Source organism: Oryzias latipes, chromosome 19 (assembly GCF_053564925.1).
Source record: "Oryzias latipes strain Hd-rR chromosome 19, Olatipes_Hd-rR_3.1".
NCBI lineage: Eukaryota > Metazoa > Chordata > Actinopteri > Beloniformes > Adrianichthyidae > Oryzias > Oryzias latipes.
The window spans coordinates 144,844-159,512 of NC_136255.1; the positions used below are offsets into that span (position 1 = coordinate 144,844).

Consider the following 14,669-nt stretch of genomic DNA (forward strand, 5'->3'; position numbering starts at 1 on the left):
GGAGGAATGACTGAAAAAAGGAAAAATAAATGTTATTTGTACAAGCTGGACAGCTTCCTTATCTGTTTCAACCTCATCATGGTGAGGAGGGGTGTGCTCCTACTCCTAAAAACTATAAGCGAGATTATAAGTCATATTACCATAAAATTACGGACAATTTTGGAAGAGCATGGATTCACCAGCCATATAGGAGAGGCACAAAGGCAAGCTCCGCCCACCTGCACTATATAAGCTTGGCCTGCTCTTTCCAACTCACTCACTCAACTTTCAGCCCTGACACACAGAGGCACAATAAAACAGAAGGCAAACAGGCCAGAATGTATGGACAAATAACTTTTATTCCAAGCTCTTATGGACAAGAGATATACAAACAAATTTCGCTCAGTTCTGCGCCTGATGAAGGACCAAACAGTCCGAAATATTGCGCACATATGTTCTGAGCGATAAGTGATGCCAAGAGGGGCCTGAAAAGGAAAAATATCCTGCAAATAAAAGGCATACTTACCTGAGGAAACCCAAGAAGTGTTCCTGCAAAGAAGAAATACGAGGAGACAAAATTGAACATACACGTTGTCCAAGGACATTAGAGCCTAATTTTTTGAACATGAAAGTCCTTCCATCCTAATTTTTGAATGTGGGGCAAAGAATTCTGGTTTTCTGGACGAGAGGATGGCCTATGCTTCGGATTTCACTGCCTATGGCAGTGAAATTCTAATTTTCTAAACCTGACACGCTCGTGCCCCTTTGTCGGTCTGGTGCTGGAGTTCGGAGCCCCACTACCATGCTGAGAAGAAAAACAACCTTCTCTCAGACATGATGTTGGACGATACGTGCTTTCCAAGTCATCCTATCCTAATCTTAACCTCAGTGAAGAGATGAGAAAAGCCCATTCTGAGAGGATTTCATGAGGAGGAATGACTGAAAAAAGGAAAAATAAATGTTATTTGTACAAGCTGGACAGCTTCCTTATCTGTTTCAACCTCATCATGGTGAGGAGGGGTGTGCTCCTACTCCTAAAAACTATAAGCGAGATTATAAGTCATATTACCATAAAATTATGGACAATTTTGGAAGAGCATGGATTCACCAGCCATATAGGAGAGGCACAAAGGCAAGCTCCGCCCACCTGCACTATATAAGCTTGGCCTGCTCTTTCCAACTCACTCAACTTTCAGCCCTGACACACAGAGGCACAATAAAACAGAAGGCAAACAGGCCAGAATGTATGGACAAATAACTTTTATTCCAAGCCCTTATGGACAAGAGATATACAAACAAATTTCGCTCAGTTCTGCGCCTGATGAAGGACCAAACAGTCCGAAATATTGCGCACATATGTTCTGAGCGATAAGTGATGCCAAGAGGGGCCTGAAAAGGAAAAATATCCTGCAAATAAAAGGCATACTTACCTGAGGAAACCCAAGAAGTGTTCCTGCAAAGAAGAAATACGAGGAGACAAAATTGAACATACATGTTGTCCAAGGACATTAGAGCCTAATTTTTTGAACATGAAAGTCCTTCCATCCTAATTTTTGAATGTGGGGCAAAGAATTCTGGTTTTCTGGACGAGAGGATGGCCTATGCTTCGGATTTCACTGCCTATGGCAGTGAAATTCTAATTTTCTAAACCTGACACGCTCGTGCCCCTTTGTCGGTCTGGTGCTGGAGTTCGGAGCCCCACTACCATGCTGAGAAGAAAAACAACCTTCTCTCAGACATGATGTTGGACGATACGTGCTTTCCAAGTCATCCTATCCTAATCTTAACCTCAGTGAAGAGATGAGAAAAGCCCATTCTGAGAGGATTTCATGAGGAGGAATGACTGAAAAAAGGAAAAATAAATGTTATTTGTACAAGCTGGACAGCTTCCTTATCTGTTTCAACCTCATCATGGTGAGGAGGGGTGTGCTCCTACTCCTAAAAACTATAAGCGAGATTATAAGTCATATTACCATAAAATTACGGACAATTTTGGAAGAGCATGGATTCACCAGCCATATAGGAGAGGCACAAAGGCAAGCTCCGCCCACCTGCACTATATAAGCTTGGCCTGCTCTTTCCAACTCACTCACTCAACTTTCAGCCCTGACACACAGAGGCACAATAAAACAGAAGGCAAACAGGCCAGAATGTATGGACAAATAACTTTTATTCCAAGCTCTTATGGACAAGAGATATACAAACAAATTTCGCTCAGTTCTGCGCCTGATGAAGGACCAAACAGTCCGAAATATTGCGCACATATGTTCTGAGCGATAAGTGATGCCAAGAGGGGCCTGAAAAGGAAAAATATCCTGCAAATAAAAGGCATACTTACCTGAGGAAACCCAAGAAGTGTTCCTGCAAAGAAGAAATACGAGGAGACAAAATTGAACATACACGTTGTCCAAGGACATTAGAGCCTAATTTTTTGAACATGAAAGTCCTTCCATCCTAATTTTTGAATGTGGGGCAAAGAATTCTGGTTTTCTGGACGAGAGGATGGCCTATGCTTCGGATTTCACTGCCTATGGCAGTGAAATTCTAATTTTCTAAACCTGACACGCTCGTGCCCCTTTGTCGGTCTGGTGCTGGAGTTCGGAGCCCCACTACCATGCTGAGAAGAAAAACAACCTTCTCTCAGACATGATGTTGGACGATACGTGCTTTCCAAGTCATCCTATCCTAATCTTAACCTCAGTGAAGAGATGAGAAAAGCCCATTCTGAGAGGATTTCATGAGGAGGAATGACTGAAAAAAGGAAAAATAAATGTTATTTGTACAAGCTGGACAGCTTCCTTATCTGTTTCAACCTCATCATGGTGAGGAGGGGTGTGCTCCTACTCCTAAAAACTATAAGCGAGATTATAAGTCATATTACCATAAAATTACGGACAATTTTGGAAGAGCATGGATTCACCAGCCATATAGGAGAGGCACAAAGGCAAGCTCCGCCCACCTGCACTATATAAGCTTGGCCTGCTCTTTCCAACTCACTCACTCAACTTTCAGCCCTGACACACAGAGGCACAATAAAACAGAAGGCAAACAGGCCAGAATGTATGGACAAATAACTTTTATTCCAAGCTCTTATGGACAAGAGATATACAAACAAATTTCGCTCAGTTCTGCGCCTGATGAAGGACCAAACAGTCCGAAATATTGCGCACATATGTTCTGAGCGATAAGTGATGCCAAGAGGGGCCTGAAAAGGAAAAATATCCTGCAAATAAAAGGCATACTTACCTGAGGAAACCCAAGAAGTGTTCCTGCAAAGAAGAAATACGAGGAGACAAAATTGAACATACACGTTGTCCAAGGACATTAGAGCCTAATTTTTTGAACATGAAAGTCCTTCCATCCTAATTTTTGAATGTGGGGCAAAGAATTCTGGTTTTCTGGACGAGAGGATGGCCTATGCTTCGGATTTCACTGCCTATGGCAGTGAAATTCTAATTTTCTAAACCTGACACGCTCGTGCCCCTTTGTCGGTCTGGTGCTGGAGTTCGGAGCCCCACTACCATGCTGAGAAGAAAAACAACCTTCTCTCAGACATGATGTTGGACGATACGTGCTTTCCAAGTCATCCTATCCTAATCTTAACCTCAGTGAAGAGATGAGAAAAGCCCATTCTGAGAGGATTTCATGAGGAGGAATGACTGAAAAAAGGAAAAATAAATGTTATTTGTACAAGCTGGACAGCTTCCTTATCTGTTTCAACCTCATCATGGTGAGGAGGGGTGTGCTCCTACTCCTAAAAACTATAAGCGAGATTATAAGTCATATTACCATAAAATTACGGACAATTTTGGAAGAGCATGGATTCACCAGCCATATAGGAGAGGCACAAAGGCAAGCTCCGCCCACCTGCACTATATAAGCTTGGCCTGCTCTTTCCAACTCACTCACTCAACTTTCAGCCCTGACACACAGAGGCACAATAAAACAGAAGGCAAACAGGCCAGAATGTATGGACAAATAACTTTTATTCCAAGCTCTTATGGACAAGAGATATACAAACAAATTTCGCTCAGTTCTGCGCCTGATGAAGGACCAAACAGTCCGAAATATTGCGCACATATGTTCTGAGCGATAAGTGATGCCAAGAGGGGCCTGAAAAGGAAAAATATCCTGCAAATAAAAGGCATACTTACCTGAGGAAACCCAAGAAGTGTTCCTGCAAAGAAGAAATACGAGGAGACAAAATTGAACATACACGTTGTCCAAGGACATTAGAGCCTAATTTTTTGAACATGAAAGTCCTTCCATCCTAATTTTTGAATGTGGGGCAAAGAATTCTGGTTTTCTGGACGAGAGGATGGCCTATGCTTCGGATTTCACTGCCTATGGCAGTGAAATTCTAATTTTCTAAACCTGACACGCTCGTGCCCCTTTGTCGGTCTGGTGCTGGAGTTCGGAGCCCCACTACCATGCTGAGAAGAAAAACAACCTTCTCTCAGACATGATGTTGGACGATACGTGCTTTCCAAGTCATCCTATCCTAATCTTAACCTCAGTGAAGAGATGAGAAAAGCCCATTCTGAGAGGATTTCATGAGGAGGAATGACTGAAAAAAGGAAAAATAAATGTTATTTGTACAAGCTGGACAGCTTCCTTATCTGTTTCAACCTCATCATGGTGAGGAGGGGTGTGCTCCTACTCCTAAAAACTATAAGCGAGATTATAAGTCATATTACCATAAAATTACGGACAATTTTGGAAGAGCATGGATTCACCAGCCATATAGGAGAGGCACAAAGGCAAGCTCCGCCCACCTGCACTATATAAGCTTGGCCTGCTCTTTCCAACTCACTCACTCAACTTTCAGCCCTGACACACAGAGGCACAATAAAACAGAAGGCAAACAGGCCAGAATGTATGGACAAATAACTTTTATTCCAAGCTCTTATGGACAAGAGATATACAAACAAATTTCGCTCAGTTCTGCGCCTGATGAAGGACCAAACAGTCCGAAATATTGCGCACATATGTTCTGAGCGATAAGTGATGCCAAGAGGGGCCTGAAAAGGAAAAATATCCTGCAAATAAAAGGCATACTTACCTGAGGAAACCCAAGAAGTGTTCCTGCAAAGAAGAAATACGAGGAGACAAAATTGAACATACACGTTGTCCAAGGACATTAGAGCCTAATTTTTTGAACATGAAAGTCCTTCCATCCTAATTTTTGAATGTGGGGCAAAGAATTCTGGTTTTCTGGACGAGAGGATGGCCTATGCTTCGGATTTCACTGCCTATGGCAGTGAAATTCTAATTTTCTAAACCTGACACGCTCGTGCCCCTTTGTCGGTCTGGTGCTGGAGTTCGGAGCCCCACTACCATGCTGAGAAGAAAAACAACCTTCTCTCAGACATGATGTTGGACGATACGTGCTTTCCAAGTCATCCTATCCTAATCTTAACCTCAGTGAAGAGATGAGAAAAGCCCATTCTGAGAGGATTTCATGAGGAGGAATGACTGAAAAAAGGAAAAATAAATGTTATTTGTACAAGCTGGACAGCTTCCTTATCTGTTTCAACCTCATCATGGTGAGGAGGGGTGTGCTCCTACTCCTAAAAACTATAAGCGAGATTATAAGTCATATTACCATAAAATTACGGACAATTTTGGAAGAGCATGGATTCACCAGCCATATAGGAGAGGCACAAAGGCAAGCTCCGCCCACCTGCACTATATAAGCTTGGCCTGCTCTTTCCAACTCACTCACTCAACTTTCAGCCCTGACACACAGAGGCACAATAAAACAGAAGGCAAACAGGCCAGAATGTATGGACAAATAACTTTTATTCCAAGCTCTTATGGACAAGAGATATACAAACAAATTTCGCTCAGTTCTGCGCCTGATGAAGGACCAAACAGTCCGAAATATTGCGCACATATGTTCTGAGCGATAAGTGATGCCAAGAGGGGCCTGAAAAGGAAAAATATCCTGCAAATAAAAGGCATACTTACCTGAGGAAACCCAAGAAGTGTTCCTGCAAAGAAGAAATACGAGGAGACAAAATTGAACATACACGTTGTCCAAGGACATTAGAGCCTAATTTTTTGAACATGAAAGTCCTTCCATCCTAATTTTTGAATGTGGGGCAAAGAATTCTGGTTTTCTGGACGAGAGGATGGCCTATGCTTCAGATTTCACTGCCTATGGCAGTGAAATTCTAATTTTCTAAACCTGACACGCTCGTGCCCCTTTGTCGGTCTGGTGCTGGAGTTCGGAGCCCCACTACCATGCTGAGAAGAAAAACAACCTTCTCTCAGACATGATGTTGGACGATACGTGCTTTCCAAGTCATCCTATCCTAATCTTAACCTCAGTGAAGAGATGAGAAAAGCCCATTCTGAGAGGATTTCATGAGGAGGAATGACTGAAAAAAGGAAAAATAAATGTTATTTGTACAAGCTGGACAGCTTCCTTATCTGTTTCAACCTCATCATGGTGAGGAGGGGTGTGCTCCTACTCCTAAAAACTATAAGCGAGATTATAAGTCATATTACCATAAAATTACGGACAATTTTGGAAGAGCATGGATTCACCAGCCATATAGGAGAGGCACAAAGGCAAGCTCCGCCCACCTGCACTATATAAGCTTGGCCTGCTCTTTCCAACTCACTCACTCAACTTTCAGCCCTGACACACAGAGGCACAATAAAACAGAAGGCAAACAGGCCAGAATGTATGGACAAATAACTTTTATTCCAAGCTCTTATGGACAAGAGATATACAAACAAATTTCGCTCAGTTCTGCGCCTGATGAAGGACCAAACAGTCCGAAATATTGCGCACATATGTTCTGAGCGATAAGTGATGCCAAGAGGGGCCTGAAAAGGAAAAATATCCTGCAAATAAAAGGCATACTTACCTGAGGAAACCCAAGAAGTGTTCCTGCAAAGAAGAAATACGAGGAGACAAAATTGAACATACACGTTGTCCAAGGACATTAGAGCCTAATTTTTTGAACATGAAAGTCCTTCCATCCTAATTTTTGAATGTGGGGCAAAGAATTCTGGTTTTCTGGACGAGAGGATGGCCTATGCTTCGGATTTCACTGCCTATGGCAGTGAAATTCTAATTTTCTAAACCTGACACGCTCGTGCCCCTTTGTCGGTCTGGTGCTGGAGTTCGGAGCCCCACTACCATGCTGAGAAGAAAAACAACCTTCTCTCAGACATGATGTTGGACGATACGTGCTTTCCAAGTCATCCTATCCTAATCTTAACCTCAGTGAAGAGATGAGAAAAGCCCATTCTGAGAGGATTTCATGAGGAGGAATGACTGAAAAAAGGAAAAATAAATGTTATTTGTACAAGCTGGACAGCTTCCTTATCTGTTTCAACCTCATCATGGTGAGGAGGGGTGTGCTCCTACTCCTAAAAACTATAAGCGAGATTATAAGTCATATTACCATAAAATTACGGACAATTTTGGAAGAGCATGGATTCACCAGCCATATAGGAGAGGCACAAAGGCAAGCTCCGCCCACCTGCACTATATAAGCTTGGCCTGCTCTTTCCAACTCACTCACTCAACTTTCAGCCCTGACACACAGAGGCACAATAAAACAGAAGGCAAACAGGCCAGAATGTATGGACAAATAACTTTTATTCCAAGCTCTTATGGACAAGAGATATACAAACAAATTTCGCTCAGTTCTGCGCCTGATGAAGGACCAAACAGTCCGAAATATTGCGCACATATGTTCTGAGCGATAAGTGATGCCAAGAGGGGCCTGAAAAGGAAAAATATCCTGCAAATAAAAGGCATACTTACCTGAGGAAACCCAAGAAGTGTTCCTGCAAAGAAGAAATACGAGGAGACAAAATTGAACATACACGTTGTCCAAGGACATTAGAGCCTAATTTTTTGAACATGAAAGTCCTTCCATCCTAATTTTTGAATGTGGGGCAAAGAATTCTGGTTTTCTGGACGAGAGGATGGCCTATGCTTCGGATTTCACTGCCTATGGCAGTGAAATTCTAATTTTCTAAACCTGACACGCTCGTGCCCCTTTGTCGGTCTGGTGCTGGAGTTCGGAGCCCCACTACCATGCTGAGAAGAAAAACAACCTTCTCTCAGACATGATGTTGGACGATACGTGCTTTCCAAGTCATCCTATCCTAATCTTAACCTCAGTGAAGAGATGAGAAAAGCCCATTCTGAGAGGATTTCATGAGGAGGAATGACTGAAAAAAGGAAAAATAAATGTTATTTGTACAAGCTGGACAGCTTCCTTATCTGTTTCAACCTCATCATGGTGAGGAGGGGTGTGCTCCTACTCCTAAAAACTATAAGCGAGATTATAAGTCATATTACCATAAAATTACGGACAATTTTGGAAGAGCATGGATTCACCAGCCATATAGGAGAGACACAAAGGCAAGCTCCGCCCACCTGCACTATATAAGCTTGGCCTGCTCTTTCCAACTCACTCAACTTTCAGCCCTGACACACAGAGGCACAATAAAACAGAAGGCAAACAGGCCTGAATGTATGGACAAATAACTTTTATTCCAAGCTCTTATGGACAAGAGATATACAAACAAATTTCGCTCAGTTCTGCGCCTGATGAAGGACCAAACAGTCCGAAATATTGCGCACATATGTTCTGAGCGATAAGTGATGCCAAGAGGGGCCTGAAAAGGAAAAATATCCTGCAAATAAAAGGCATACCTACCTGAGGAAACCCAAGAAGTGTTCCTGCAAAGAAGAAATACGAGGAGACAAAATTGAACATACACGTTGTCCAAGGACATTAGAGCCTAATTTTTTGAACATGAAAGTCCTTCCATCCTAATTTTTGAATGTGGGGCAAAGAATTCTGGTTTTCTGGACGAGAGGATGGCCTATGCTTCGGATTTCACTGCCTATGGCAGTGAAATTCTAATTTTCTAACCCTAACCCTAACCCTAACCCTAACACATCGGGGAGCTGTGTAACCACATTTGCCTTTCAGATGATCCAGTGGAGACAGACCAGGACAATGTGAACTGGACAGCAGATACGGCCATGAGGATGCTGAAATATTGGAGTCCTAGGTTTCTCCCTCTTGGTCCGACAGAGGGAGTGAATGAGTAATTCAATCAGGTCCCTCGCCCCCCTTGTCTTCATCCAACAGAGGGTGGTAAAGAGCAACCTAGTCTTAAGGTTTGATTTTAAAATGTCATTTCTTTTGGGATTTATTATGGTTTTCTGACTTTCATTTCAATCATCCCCATTCAGGTAGCTCTAATCCCAACCATGGAGTATATTTTCTAACCCTAATTTGTGATTTCTGATCCCCAGCCAGGTGAATTAATTGCTCTAACCCTAACCGTGTGTAATTTTTGCCCCCCCCAACCCTTATTTGTGATTTATGACCCCCAACCAAGTGACTTAATTGCTCTAACCCTAACCGTGTGTAATCTACTTACCTGCAGCGGCCACCAGACCGATCTTTTCATGAGCGGGATGATCCTGAAACACAAGGAAAACATTTTATTCAAAGGGGATGAGGGTGGAACCATGGTGGGGACAGAAATGGCCAGTGCCTCAGGGCCCCGTGCTTACAGCGTGGGGTTCTTATTTTTCATATTCCTAACCCTAACCCTAACCCCTAACCCTAACCCTAACCCTAACCCTTCCCTCCATTTTGATGAGAAGACGCATGCACGGAGCTGATCCTCGTCAGTATGATCGCTTCTCATGTTTATTCTTAAGCCAGCCTGAAGAAGACTAAGCTTGTTCGAAACGTTGCAACCTTGGCTTGTATTATTTTTTTATTAAACCGAAGTTGATCGGTAAAATCACGTTTCCTAGTTTATTATTAGCATAGCCTCCCAGTATTAGCATAGCTTGTTAGCCACGTGTGACGGAGGTACCTTCTGCAACGGGCCGAATTACACAAGGACCACAGTAAGCCATGCCACCGCGCCCACACGACGACGGATGGATACTGGTGCAGTCCAGAGGAGGCAGACGGAGGGAACGGGCCTATGAACGCGACAGGCCACAGAACAGACGTGCAGCTGCGGATTTTTCCAGCTACCCACGCCGAGACGGACGCCGATCTTATGCGGACGTCACCAGGGAGGGAGCCCATTTTCTGGAGCCGGCCTTCTACGGCAGACAGCAGGTGAGACATCGCCCTGCACCGCAGTCGTTCTATAGCGGGCCGCGCTACCCATTTCAAAATGGCGCTCAACGTGCTCGGAATGAAGCCCCCCCCCACAGGGTACAGTCTAATGACCCTGATTTTACAGAGAAGGTGCGTGTAATGAACAGACTGATTAAAGCTGTACACCACATCACCAATGTGTCCAGAGAGGCTCATCCTCCCTCCCTGGACAAAATAACAAACAATCTAGCCACAATTATCAAACCAGCATCCCCAAATCTACAAACACAGACTTTGATTGACGGCAATGCTAGAAATTGGGCCTTCACTACCGTTCTCATCCTCAGAGAGCATTATCAAAAGAACATTGACTCTGAAATGCAAAAGCTCACCCAGTTTCCTTCACCGGACTGGAGAGGCCCCTTTGAAATAGCCACAACGTGGGCGAAACGTAATTTAGGCAGACGCCTGAGACAGGATACAATAGACCGTGCCCAGGCGGTCATCATTGCCAGGACGACAGAAACAGCACCTCCTGCTCCTCTTCCTGCTGCTGCCGTTTCTTCTCTCCCAACGCAGACAGCTGACCAGACAGCAGAAGAGGACCCACATGCTGTGATTGAGCTGGCTCCATCATCACCTCCAGTGAACCAGCCTCCCTCCACGAGACCACCGAGCCCAGCTGCAGCACAGCCACCCCCTTCACCACAAAGCAGCAGTCATCAGATCACCACGATCGCCCAAATCCATGCAGCGCCTCCACCTGCGCCAATCTCCCGGGTTTCAGTGGAGACCATGACAGAACCACAACAGGAGGACTGGTCACCTCTGTTTGACCTTGAGGAGGCAAGTGAAACAGAACTTTCTCCTCCCACATCCCCGTCTCGTCTTTCTCCTGTAATCCCTCTTCCACCACGCATAAATCGCTCTCAAATAAGCTCTACGGCAGAAAGTGTCGTACGAGTTCTCGACATGCAGAAGGCTGACTCTGAAGCCGAAGAGGAAATCACTCTGGAGCCAGAACCAGCAGATGAGCAGATCACAGCGCTGAGCCAGAGAAAAGGAAGCCAACGCTCCTCCCACAGAGAAGGGAGTCCTCCTCCTCCCGTCCAAACCAGCACCATGGAGAGCAGAGGGTACCACACACTCACCCCTGCCACTCTCTCCAAGCTGAGATCCAGCGTGCAGTCCAGACTAGCCGTTGAGCGAGCAGAGCAGACGACAACTTCTGCAGCAGAAATGCAGGTGTGTGCTCCAACACGACACGACAACACACCCCGCAAATTTACAGAGTGGCACCTGCACATACAACAGAAGAAGGTCATCATAGGAGACTCAAACATCAGCCGCCTCCCACCTTTCAAAGGTGGAAATGTACAATTGGACAGTTTTCCTGGCGCCAGATGGCATCATGCAGAATTTCTCCTGAAGACGGCCACCTTCCAGACGGAACCAGAGGTTCTCCTGCTATCCTTCGGCCTCAACAACAGATCCCAGAGGGATAAAAAAGCTCCAGTGAAAGAGATGATCAAAGCCCTGACTGTAGCAGGACAGAGATTCCCAGACGCCACGATCTTCGTCCCTCACGTCAGTTTTTCACCTCACCTTTCACCAGATGAAAAAGCCGTCCTGATTCATCTGAATCAACACATCCAAGAACTGACAGACTACATCCCCCCACTCAGTGGCTTCTTTGAGACCCAAACTGACAGCATCCACTGGACGGCAGCTACCGCGAAGAGGATGCTGGAACACTGGGCTTCATGGTTAAACTGAAGCTCCCTTTAAGCCTCTCACAGAGGGAGGGGAAAGATGGAGTCATGAATCTATGTGATAACTTTGTTCTTTCTCTTACACAGCTTTCCCTGCTGAGCAGAGGTCTTACTTTCATCCCTTCCAAATGTAACAGTAAGAATTTGACCTTTCAATCCAGACATGATTTACAGGAGTACCATCGCAGAATTAAGTTAACTGTTCACTATAAGGACAAAAGCAGCATCCAACCTCAGCCATTCATATTGAAATCTGACTGGACACCCCCATCTGCTACTCTCCCACCACAAATTAACCGTTTAATAGACCAGGATATTTCATACTTTGAGAATGATTTTAAAATCATTCATAACACTCCAAATTTGAGTGGTGAGGAAACCAAAGCTCTAAAAGAATTAGCCCAAAATAATGATATAGTTATTAAACCAGCCGATAAGGGCAGTCTAACAGTAATTATGGATAAAAAAGATTATTTATATGAAGGTTACAGACAGTTAAATGATGTAACTTATTATCATAAACTCAATAAACCCATTTATTTAGATACAATCCCTCTAGTAGATACAATTATTAATAATTTACTGAAAAAGAAATTTATAAATAAAAAACAAAAAACTTACCTGCAGGGCAACTCGCAACCGAGGCCCAGACGTTTTTATATGTTACCCAAAATCCATAAAGATCCCCAAAAATGGACCGTTCCATCTAAAATTCCTCCTGGCAGACCCATTGTTTCAGACTGTGAAAGTGAAACCTATTATACAGCAGAATATTTGGATTTTTTTCTGAATCCGTTATCTAATAAACATGACAGTTACCTTAAAGATACATATCATTTTATTGAAAAAATTAAACAACTAGTAATCCCAGCAGACTCCTTTCTGTTTACTATGGATATTGATAGCTTATATACCAATATTGATCACAAAGAGGGCATTGACAGTATTAAAAGAATTTTTCAAAAATACCCGGACAAAAAACGACCAGATAAAGAATTACTCCAATTATTAGAGATTAATTTAAACAGAAATGATTTTGAATTTAATGGGGAATTTTTTGTTCAAATTAAGGGCACAGCTATGGGGAAGAAATTTGCACCGGCTTATGCCAATATTTTCATGGCAGAGTGGGAATCCTCTGCACTACAGAAATGTGCTTTAAAGCCGCTCTGTTATTACAGGTACCTCGACGACATCTGGGGCGTGTGGACCCACTCTGAGCAGGAGTTTGGGACCTTCCTGGGGACTCTCAACAGCCACAACCCTTCCATCAAACTAAAATCAACATGCCACGCCTCTTCAGTCGACTTTCTAGACACGACCACATTTAAGGGAAGTGACTTTCACACCACACACAAATTGGACATTAAAGTTTATTTTAAACCCACAGACACACATGCACTGTTACATAAAACCAGTTTTCATCCCAAACACACATTTGCAGGTCTGGTTAAATCCCAGCTGCTCCGCTTCCACAGAATCTGCACCCAATAGGCAGACTTTAAAAAGGCCACCAAAATTCTTTTTTCGGCATTATACACAAGGGGTTATTCCCGCTCCTTTCTAAGAAAATGTTTTAAGTCATTTCAACAAATTAAACCTATTGATACATCCCCCCTTTTACCCATTGTCACAACACATTCGGCAGCCACGTGCAGGATGGTGAGAGTCCTCAGGAGGAACTTCCGGGATCTTGTTCAGAGCCAGGGGCTGCTCGAGGAGCACAGATTTCTGCCAGCCTACAGGAGAAACAAAAATCTTAAGGACATTTTAATTAGAGCCAAACTTCCTCCCCCTACACAACCAAAATCCAGAGCACTCACCTCTTTTTTCAAACATTTGGATTGGATTTGCAGCCACCACAACAAAAATGTGTTTCCGTCTCTATGCAGGGGGAGCCCCCACTCTCAAAACTGCATTTATGTTATCTCCTGCTCCACCTGTGGGATACAGTACGTTGGGGAGACTGGGAACACTCTCTTAGTTAGATTCACCCAACACAGACACAACATCACAAAACATAAAAACACAGACACTTACCTGGTACAACATTTCATTTCCCACGGATGGGATTCAGTCAATGCAACGATCGTGCAGATGAATCCCAGATGGTCAACCCCAGAGAGAAGGAGACATGAAAGAAATTGGATTTCTAAATTAGACACCCTTCATCCTAGAGGCCTAAATGACAAAAAAACACCATTATTCTAATTAGAGACACTTAACCGCTCTTCCCCCTTTTGTCCAGCAGAGGGAGTTGCTAAACAGTCCCTCTCCATCATCAGATTTTCTCAAAACCCCCCCTGTAAATTTTCTTTTTTCCAGCAGAGGGAGATTATGAATTCCCATAATCAATTTTCATATGGCCCTGCCCTAAAGGTTTTCGATCCTAACCCTAACCAAATTTAAATTGAGAGCCCTAACCCTAATTAGATTATGAAAAAAATAAAATAATTTATCCTTCATTACCCAGAGGGAGGAGCGAGATCTGAGTGGGGACAGAAATGGTCCGTGCACGAGGGCTCCAGGCATACAGCCTGGAGCCCTAACCCTATCACCTAACCCCTAACCCCAAAGGAGGGTTAGGGTTAACGACCTAGGGGGTTAGGGGTCTAATGACCTAGACCTAACCGTCCCCCCCACTTCCATTGCCCCCCCTCAACTAGCATCCCTAAACAGGGAACTAGTCTCCCCCTATCTTTCCCTGTCACCTCCATTCCTTAGCATCCCTAATCAGGGAGTTAAGGAACCCCACCCCCACCCTCCGACAGCTACCTTATTCAAGGAGCCCCAGAAACCCACTTGCCCC

General features: G+C 43.9%; 2 long non-coding RNA genes across 2 annotated transcripts; one reads left to right on the forward strand and one right to left on the reverse strand.

Annotated features, from left to right (window-relative positions):
- Nucleotides 1-8,472: 8,472 nt before the first annotated feature.
- LOC144987910 (uncharacterized) lies at nt 8,473-9,777 on the forward strand. Its single transcript, XR_013651597.1, has 2 exons — nt 8,473-9,139; nt 9,215-9,777. It is a non-coding gene; the product is annotated as an uncharacterized LOC144987910 (long non-coding RNA).
- Nucleotides 9,778-13,215: 3,438 nt separating this feature from the next.
- Nucleotides 13,216-14,595, reverse strand: LOC144987899 (uncharacterized). Its single transcript, XR_013651588.1, has 2 exons — nt 13,684-14,595; nt 13,216-13,599 (listed from the first exon to the last, which is right to left on the reverse strand). It is a non-coding gene; the product is annotated as an uncharacterized LOC144987899 (long non-coding RNA).
- Between the last annotated feature and the right edge of the window lie 74 nt (nt 14,596-14,669).